This window comes from Pelodiscus sinensis, chromosome 1 (assembly GCF_049634645.1).
Source record: "Pelodiscus sinensis isolate JC-2024 chromosome 1, ASM4963464v1, whole genome shotgun sequence".
NCBI classification, from domain to species: Eukaryota; Metazoa; Chordata; order Testudines; family Trionychidae; genus Pelodiscus; species Pelodiscus sinensis.
The window spans coordinates 56,108,722-56,117,698 of record NC_134711.1 but is presented as its reverse complement, the minus strand read 5'-3'; the positions used below and the strand labels follow the sequence as shown (position 1 = coordinate 56,117,698).

The window sequence follows — 8,977 nt, the reverse complement described above, 5'->3', positions numbered from 1 at the left end:
AGTACAGACTAACTCAGCTACCCCTGAAGCTTTTCATTTGCTGAGTTTGCCATCAGACAATATACGCACTGGGAGAACCAATAGACTCCCTAATAAATACACATTCTCTTTCCTAACATGACTAATAAAGGTAGCATGGCTTAGTAAATTATGCCCTAACTAGGGGCTTAGGAAACTTCAGTTCTAATCCCAGCTCTGTTAATGCCATCGCATGCTGCTGCTAGTAAGTGCAGGGAACAGTCCCCCACTGCTGGCACCAGATACCTAGCCCCATTAATCCCCTCAGCTGCTCCAGTTGGGAGAAAAAGCATGGAGGGGGAGGAACCAGAGGTGGGGAGAGGCAATTCCTGGGGCTGGAATCCAGAGGGGGATTGTCCTGGCCCTTCCCTGGGTTGGAGGGAGAGGTCATATGGCCAGTGGCCCCCTGTGTACCGCCCTCACCCCTTGCCCCTGATTCTTTGACTACGCTCTTTCATTCATCTAACAGTAATTTCATCTATACTGCATTTCCCTAGTTCACTTCTGAGAATATCATGTGGGACTGTATCAAAAATCTTACTAAAATCAAAATCTATCACTTCTAATGCTTCCCCTTACCTATTAGGCCAGTAAATCTGTTAAGGTTTGGCACGATTTGTTCCTGAAAAATCCATGTTGGCCATTACTTATGAGCCTATTATCTTCCAGGTGTGTACAAACTGATTGTTTAATAATTTATTCCAGTATCTTTCCACTTATTTCAATTAGGGATGTAAAAAATAATAAAAAACCAGTACCCATGTAACCATTAAAAATCCTATCAGCTACATGATTTTATCTGGGAGGGACTAGGGAAGGAGGGAGGGACTGGCCCCACTCCCGGGGAGCTAGCTGCCCCATGTTGCAGACTTTTCTAACCCCACTCCCAAGGTTCCAGCTGCAGGTGCTGCGAGCCCCATTCCCAGGGTACCTGCTCTTCTTCTAGGGATCCAGCTGTCGCCCCACACTGGCCATCACTCCGAGAGTGGGGTTTGTTCCAGAAATGTCCCATAAACTTCCTTAGTTGATTTGGTGGTCTATAATCGATCCCTACCATGAGGTCACCCCCATTTTTCCTCTTTTATCCTTACACAGAGAATTTCAACTTGTTGGCCTTCTACCTCATTCTGGACCCAACACCAAGTAAATACATTCTTGATATGCAATGCAACACCTCCTCCTTTTTTAACCTGCCTGTCCTCCCTGCATAAACTATTATCCCTTATTCAAATATTCCAGTCATGAGATTTATCCCACTAAGTCTCTGTGACGCCAATAACAAGGTGTGGAATTTCCTGAATGAATGTGATGAAAAGGGTGGTGCTAATTTAAGAGCAGACAATAACATAAGATCTACACTCACCGTAGGCTATCAACAGCTTTGTGTTCAGTAGCATGTGATTTTTTTCCCAAATACATGTGCAGGACTGATCATAGCTGTTGTAACTATTAATATCTGGCTCATGTTAGCTCTGCTCATTTACTAATATTAAGAAAAGTACATGTATATTTCTAGTTGCAAAATAAAAAAAGTTTTACAGCTTCCTTCAAAACATGCTGTTCTGATAAATTCTAGGTCATAATAGCTCTATAACTTAAAATCCACAAAGAAACAGAGTTCTAATGAAGTTACATAAAAATAAAATCACAACAATTCTGTAAAATACAGCTATTTTTTCCATTATTTGACTAAAATACACCTGTATTGCTTGCAGACATCTATTGCAGCCTTTGTGTAGGGGAAAAAATCAAATCAATGCTTTAAATCTCTGCCTAACATCTTAATCCAGGATATCCTTGCAGGTAAAGCAAAACTCAGCGTAATAGCTAATGCTTACAAAAGGAAGCGTCACTTCTTGTGGGATCTTACTTTCAGCTCACAGTTTAAGATAACTTCATACCTGAAAACAGCTGAATTATGTCATCAAGTAAATAAATGCCAATTTTTTTCTGGTTAGTAACTATTGTACCTAAAGATTCTGTTGTTAACAGCTTTTGTGTTTCGTTTATAAATCACTGACTAAGCCACTCCTTTTCCATATCTTTTTGAACTTACGCCTATATAACCTTGATCACTGCAAATCAGTTCTAGGTGAAAGGTTGTTCTCATTTCACAGTGGAGCTGGTTTGAATTCTCAGAGCGCATAAAAATCTTCAACTGAAATCTCAAACTAAGATATTTAAGCCAAAAGATTTAAACAAAAAACTAAATTTTCTGCAGTAAGCAGACACTTCTCATTTCACTTTATTTAATTGAAAACCCAATCTTCTATCGGTAACAGTTGCTGAATTTTTTCAAATAGCCCTATATTATATTTAACTTTATAACAACATTTTTTTCTGTTATGTGCAAGTGTATTCATTAATGTATAGAACACTAAGGGTGTGTCTACAATGTACCATTATTTCGAGATAACTAGCATTATTTCAAAATAATAATGCAAGCATCTACAAAGCAATTCCATTACTTTGAAATAATTTCAAAATAATGGATGGCTTATTCCAACTTCTGTAAATCTCATTCCACAAGGAATAATGCCTGTTCTGAAATAGCTGTTTCAAAATAGGGCATGTGGGGACACTCAACTACTGCTATTTTGAAATAACCTCTCACTGAGGCCATTTTAAGTTATTCCTTCCCAGTGCCTCCTGGGGCTGTAAATAGATAGATAGAAATTCGAGATAGCACATCCACACTAGGAAAGCTTGTCTTGGACTAATTTTGAGGCTTCCCTGCAGTGTAAACGTGCTATTTCAAAATAAGCTATTTCAGAATAACTATTCCAGAACATCTTATTTCAAAATAAGCTTTCAGTATAGATTTACCCTAAGGGTATGTCTATACTACATGGGTATTTCAAAATAAGTTATTTCAGAATAATAGCAGCTGTAGAGCATCCATAGTACAGCTATTTCGAAATAGCAATTTCAAAATAGGTGTTATTCCTCATGGGTATATCTACACTTGCACCCTAGTTCGAACTAGGGATGCAAATGTAGGCATTCAAAATAATGAACGAAGCGGGGATTTAAATATCTCACACTTCATTAGCATGATCTCGCTGGCAAGTTACTCCGAATGCCAGCTGTTTCGAAAGTGAAAGCGCGTGCTGGGACGCGTTACTTCGAACCAAACCCCTTGGTTCAAACTAATGTTACTCCTCAAAAAATGTTAGTTTGAACCAAGGGGTTTGGTTCGAACTAACACGTCCCGGCGCGCACTTTCACTTTTGAAACAGCTGTTGATCGGAGTAACGCACCGGCGAGATCATGCTAATGAAGCACGGGATATTTAAATCCCCGCTTCATTGACTATTTTGAATGCCTGCATTTGCATCCCTAGTTCGAAATAGGGTACAAGTGTAGATATACCATGAAATGAGGATTTATTATTGCGAAATAAGAAGTCTATTATTTTTAAATAATTTCAAAATAACGGACTTGCTGTGTGGACGCTCGCCTTGTTATTTTGAAATAACATGAGTTATTTTGAAATAACGCTGTAGTGCAGACATGCCCTAAAGTAGCATCTACTTTCCCACATACTGATTAACAAAGAGTCAAGCATTATTAAGGAAGAACTACCATGACATTTGGTTTTACTAATTATTATTGGGCGTAATCATTTTGCTAATACAAATCAAAGCTGGTTCTCTAGAAGCCATTTTTTTCTTGGTGTTGTTATACATTTTCTCCTCATTTATTCAGATATGGGAGTATTCAGCTGTACAGATCTGGTTGTAAGGATTTCATTGAAGATTTCAAATGCAATTTTGTACCTTTCTCAGTGCCTCTCACGCTTTACGTGACCCGGAGCTCTCTGATTCAGAATAAATAGACTTCATCTTTAGGTATATAACTAGCAGCTTTATTAATTACATCTTCACTGTCTGGGTAGCTATAACAGTTATGAATACAGAGGTGATTCTAGCTCTAATGGCCCTGGGCACCAACTCCCAGAGGTGTCATACTTCTGCGCCACCCGTTTGGTTTGAGTTTGGTTTTTTGCACTCAGGTTCAGGGGAGTCAAAGTGTCTTCTGCCCTGGCCAACAGAATGCTAGGGCTATGTTTTACAGAATAAACTCCCGAAGCCCTGTCTGAGCTTACTTGGCACTCAATCTAGCTTCTGGGAAGGATATTCCAAGGCCAAGCTCTCCTTTGGTTATATCTAAATCCTAGTTAGGAGAGGATGTTCCTAAAGTGTCCTGCAACTTTGTTGCACATAAAGAATTTTTCAACTTGTGGGAACACTAATTAGAGCCAGCTCTAAGCAGAATAACCTACCTTGGCACTAAAAACCAGGGAGAAGTAGCTGTGTCCTGACACGATAGAGATTTCATCTCCATACATGTTTGGGTTAGGAATCTCACAGTTTCATGAATCTGCATGTAGCAGTGAGTCAGATGTTAAAGGGGATGGCTAATCCTTTTAAAAGAATTCCATTCCTATTAGTCTTACTACTAGTTAAAGAGCTCAGGAAGCTGGTAGTTTGAGAGAGAGCATTAGTTTTTCACCCCTCAGACAGGAGTTTAAATTAACAATTGATTACAGAGCTTGGATGTAGGAGGGATAAGTATCTGAAAGTATAGTTATTTATTTGCACACAAAAAATAAGTACCAGTTTCTCTCTTCTGCCTTCTCTTAGTGGGAGATCCTCCTCCTTCCAGCTTCTTTTAGGAGGCTGATGCAATCCAGTCTCAGGGTTGCATGACAAGTACCAGATCTTCTTCTCCTGAAATTATTATTAGGCAGCTTAGCTGGTTTCAGTCTCCTTATCCCCATCTAGTCAAATGGCATGTCTCCAGCTAAAGAACTCAGAAACTTCTCTGTCAGATCACACTATTTTGGCCCTTTAACCGCTTATGCACTTTTGTAGCTCTGTGGCCTAAAAGGGAATTCTAAAATCCCCACTGTTGCCAACTTTCACAAATTTGATTGAAGTATCAGAACATTTGTCATCTTTCTTAAAACTACAGCTCCTGGAGTCTAGTGATTTTGTGAAAAGCTCATTTAAAATAAAAGATTCTAACCCTCATGACTACAGAGAAGGGCTTGACGCCAGTGCACCCTATAAGCTCAGAAATTGTAAGACAAATAAAAAATACATAAGATCTATAAAGATAAAACACTGTATGTTGTCTTGTAATACCCTATAAAGTTGTGCTTTATGCATGTGTTGAATTGAAGGAGGGCTATTTCTATTACATTTTATGATACTGCATGAAACATTTAAAATAATTAAAATAGGGATTAGAAGTTCTAAAATCACACAGCCACATAGATGACAATTTACCTCCATGTCCCCCATGAGTTTTATGGAGACAAAACTCATGCCTAATTTGTGTGTCATATACAGGCAGTCCCCGAGTTATGCGGATCCGACTTATGTCGGATCCATAGTTACGAACGGGGATTTCTCGCCCCAGAAAACTAGAGCAGCGGGACGCCTGGTCCCGCCGCCCGCCTTCTCTGGGGCGAGAAAAGCTGCTCCCCGTCTCCCTGGTCTGCTGGCGAAGCCAGCAGACCAGGGAGACGGGAGCAAAGCGGCGGAGCACCGGGGGCTGGACCCCCGGCCGCTTCCAGATCAGCTGGAAGCGGCGCGGGTCCTGCCGGATGCTCCGCTGCTCTGTTCAGCGTCTCCCTGGTCTGCAGACCAGGGAGACGCTGAACAAAGCGGCGGAGCACCCGGGGCCGGACCCGTGCCGCTTCCAGCTGATCTGGAAACGGCGCGGGTCCGGCCCCGGGTGCTCCGCCGCTCTGTTCAGCGTCTCCCTGGTCTGCAGACCAGGGAGACGCTGAGCAAAGCCGTGGAGGACCCGGGCCGGACCGCGGCGCTGATCTGGAAGCGCCACGGTTCGGCCCGGGTCCTCCGCAGCTTTGCTCCACGTCTCTCTGGTCTGCTGGGGGGGGACGCAGCTAGTGCCCCCCCAGCAGACCAGGGAGACGTGGAGCAAAGCCGGGGGCCTGTGGTAGAGCAGGTGGGGCACTGCCGGTTGGTCCCGCAGCACCGCTTCTTGGCGCTACTGGACCAACCCAGCAGCACCCCAGCTTCTCTGCCCCAGGCATCCTGATTCAGCTGCTGATCAGTTTCAGCAGTGGCTGAATCAGGATGCCTGGGGCAGAGCAGCTGGGGTGCTGCTGGGTTGGTCCAGTAGCTCCGAGGAGCAGCCGCGCTACTGGACCAAGCCAGCAGCACCCGAGCTGCTCTGCCCCAGGCGTCCCAAAGTCAGCTGCTGCTGAAACTGACCAGCGGCTGACTACAGGAAGCCCAAGGCAGAGTTGCTCTGCCCTGGGCTTCCTGGAATCAGCTGCTGATCAGTTTCAGCAGCAGCTGACTTGGGGACGCCTGGTGTTCTTATCTTGAATCTGTATGTAAGTGGAACTGGTGTCCAGATTCAGCGGCTGTTGAAACTGATCAGTTTCAGCAGCGGCTGATGCCAGTTCCGACTTACATACAGATTCAACTTAAGAACAAACCTACAGTCCCTATCTTGTACGTAACCCGGGGACTGCCTGTACCTACCTGCCTCTTCACAGGATGCCTACTCTCAAGGCACCTCCCTGTCCATGAGGACACCCAGATATTCACTTAACAACACAGAGCTTTCATCTTTGAGATGGAGGAGCCAGACTTTGTAGCATTTTCTCTGGTGTACTGAAGCTGCATCAGTAGGACTACAAGGAAGGCTTAATATTTAATTGAACAATGCAGCAGCCACAGTTATGTGATGACTGAAGACTGCTCTAAAACATGTGCTTTGCTAATTAACATATTGGCATCTCATTAGTCTTACAATGTCCCACCTAATATTTTTATCTAGAACTGTCACTCCCTGTCAAAGAGATTAAATGCATTCATGTCACTATACTGGAAAGAACAATTAATTTTACTTCTGGGTAAACATTGCCATAAAATATAGCCACAGTAGCCTGAATTATTTACTGATTACAAAGAATTCCTACTGCTTAAAGTGAACTCAGTTTACAAAAGAAGGAAGTAATTACTTTTTTAAAAAGTTCTTTCACTGTGACACTGATGGTCAATTGTATTAGGAAGTATTTGTTATTCCTGGCAGTAGAACAATATCAACCACAATCAGGAAATAGCTCAGGGGGTGAGAGCCATTGCCTTGTGCAGTCTCTTTGTGCCACTCCTACAGTGTAAGGGGAGCATAAAGCTGCCCTCCTTAGTAAACTAGGATTTCCCCTACATGTACAGGGGACGCAATTGGGAGAGGAGGGACGGTTAGCACCTTGCTGCACCCCAATGATCCCTGACTAATGTAATAGTCTTTTCAGAATCTTTTCATAACTTTGGAGACAATCCCCTTCTCCCAGAATGTCTCATGGGCAGGCACCAATCCCAGGGAAGGCACTTCTGGTGAGTTCACACCCAATTGTGTTCACCCACTTGTAGAATGATGAAAAATGTGATCTGTGTGGGGGTCCTCAAAACAGCTTGTTAACATGTCTGGAGACCAAACAGGAATCCTCCCTGCACATCTCCATAAAGCGCTCATAAAGGAATTCTTTAATCTTTCTCACAGGCTTTGTCTACACTGCAGGGTTTTTGCACAAGAAGCTTTTTGCGGAAGAGATCTTCCGCAAAAACTTCTTGCACAAAAGCACGTCCACACCTCAAAAGTGCATTGCAAAAGTGACGTGCTTATGTGCAAGAGAGCATCCACACTGCATGGATGCTCTTGCGCAAGAAAGCTCTGATTGCCATTAACAGAATGGCCATCAGAGCACCTGTGTTTTTTCTGATAGGCTCTTTTTGCACAAGAAACCCCTGCGGAGCGCAAGAGTTGTAGCACAAAAAGGAGTTATTCCTCATGGGGAGAGAAATTACTGGCAAAATCCCTCTGTCCTGACAATTTACTGGTTTTTTTTGTTTTGTTTTGTTTTTTTGCGCAAAAACACACTTGAGGTGTGGACGCTGTGCCCGTTTTTGAGCAAAAACCTTGTAGTATAGACATAGCCACAAAGTTTCTGGAAAGGCCTGCCTTATTACATCCTCCACAGTAGGACATCTATGTATGCCATGCCAGCAGTAAATGGTCTGTCACCATTGCAGCACAAAGCACTGCAGCATAAGATCCAGGTTTCTGGCCACAATCAGTCAGCATCTGCTCTCTAGCAATCTCTGGGATTTGGAGAAGACTGATATCTCACATGACAATGTGGATGAAGCAGGGGAATCTATTAGCGCAGGCCCGTATGCAGGGGTTGTGCGAAGGGTGCAACTAAACCCTTCCATGGTCCCCCAAGTAAGCAAGAGGGGGCTCCGCAGCTGCCATCCAGGTGGTCCATGGCTTGAGCTTGGCCCTCCTACCCCTCTGCCACAGCAGGGAGCCTACACTGGTGCTGTAGCCTTAGACTCACACAGATATCATGTGCTGAACACACAGATATAACATGAGTCCCTGACCTGCCCTGCCACCATGCCCAGACCCTCTCACCCCCTCACCCGCCCGCCCACATGGTCCTGTGGGAAGGGAAAGTTGCACTCTCCTGTCAAAGAGGGAGTATCAAACACACAGGTGCCATATGTGCCCCTGCCCTACTATGACACCTGGACCTCCTCCTCCTCACAGGCTCTAGCCCTGGCCTGTCCCCTATCATGGTTGCCACCAAATTGAGTCCAGCTGCTCCCCTAAGAACTCTGTGGTGTACTTGCTGCATAGTGGCTGCTTAAAATCATAACTGTGGCTTTGTACATAACACATCCCTATTGGCTCTAGACAGACTTTCCATTTTTGCTAACATATTCAGTTTTATGCTTTACAGTGTATCTCCTGTAAAGTCAGCCTTTCACTTATTTTTACAGTGGGAACAGCAGCAAGCATACTGCACACTCCCCCCGCTGTCTGGCTGACACAAATCTGAAGGCAAAAATGGAGTAGGGATGACATGTTCCAGGAGCAAATGCAATCTGCCAACTTGGACGGGAAGCAC

At 43.9% G+C, this 8,977-nt stretch overlaps 1 long non-coding RNA gene across 2 annotated transcripts in view; it reads right to left on the bottom strand.

Annotated features, from left to right (window-relative positions):
- Positions 1–3,472: 3,472 nt before the first annotated feature.
- Positions 3,473–8,977, bottom strand: part of LOC112546348 (uncharacterized) — a 50,928-nt gene continuing 45,423 nt past the window's right edge. For both annotated transcript variants that reach the window (XR_012904317.1, XR_012904316.1), the window contains exon 4: positions 3,473–4,751. This is a non-coding gene — a long non-coding RNA (uncharacterized LOC112546348). The remainder of the gene's footprint in view (positions 4,752–8,977) is intronic.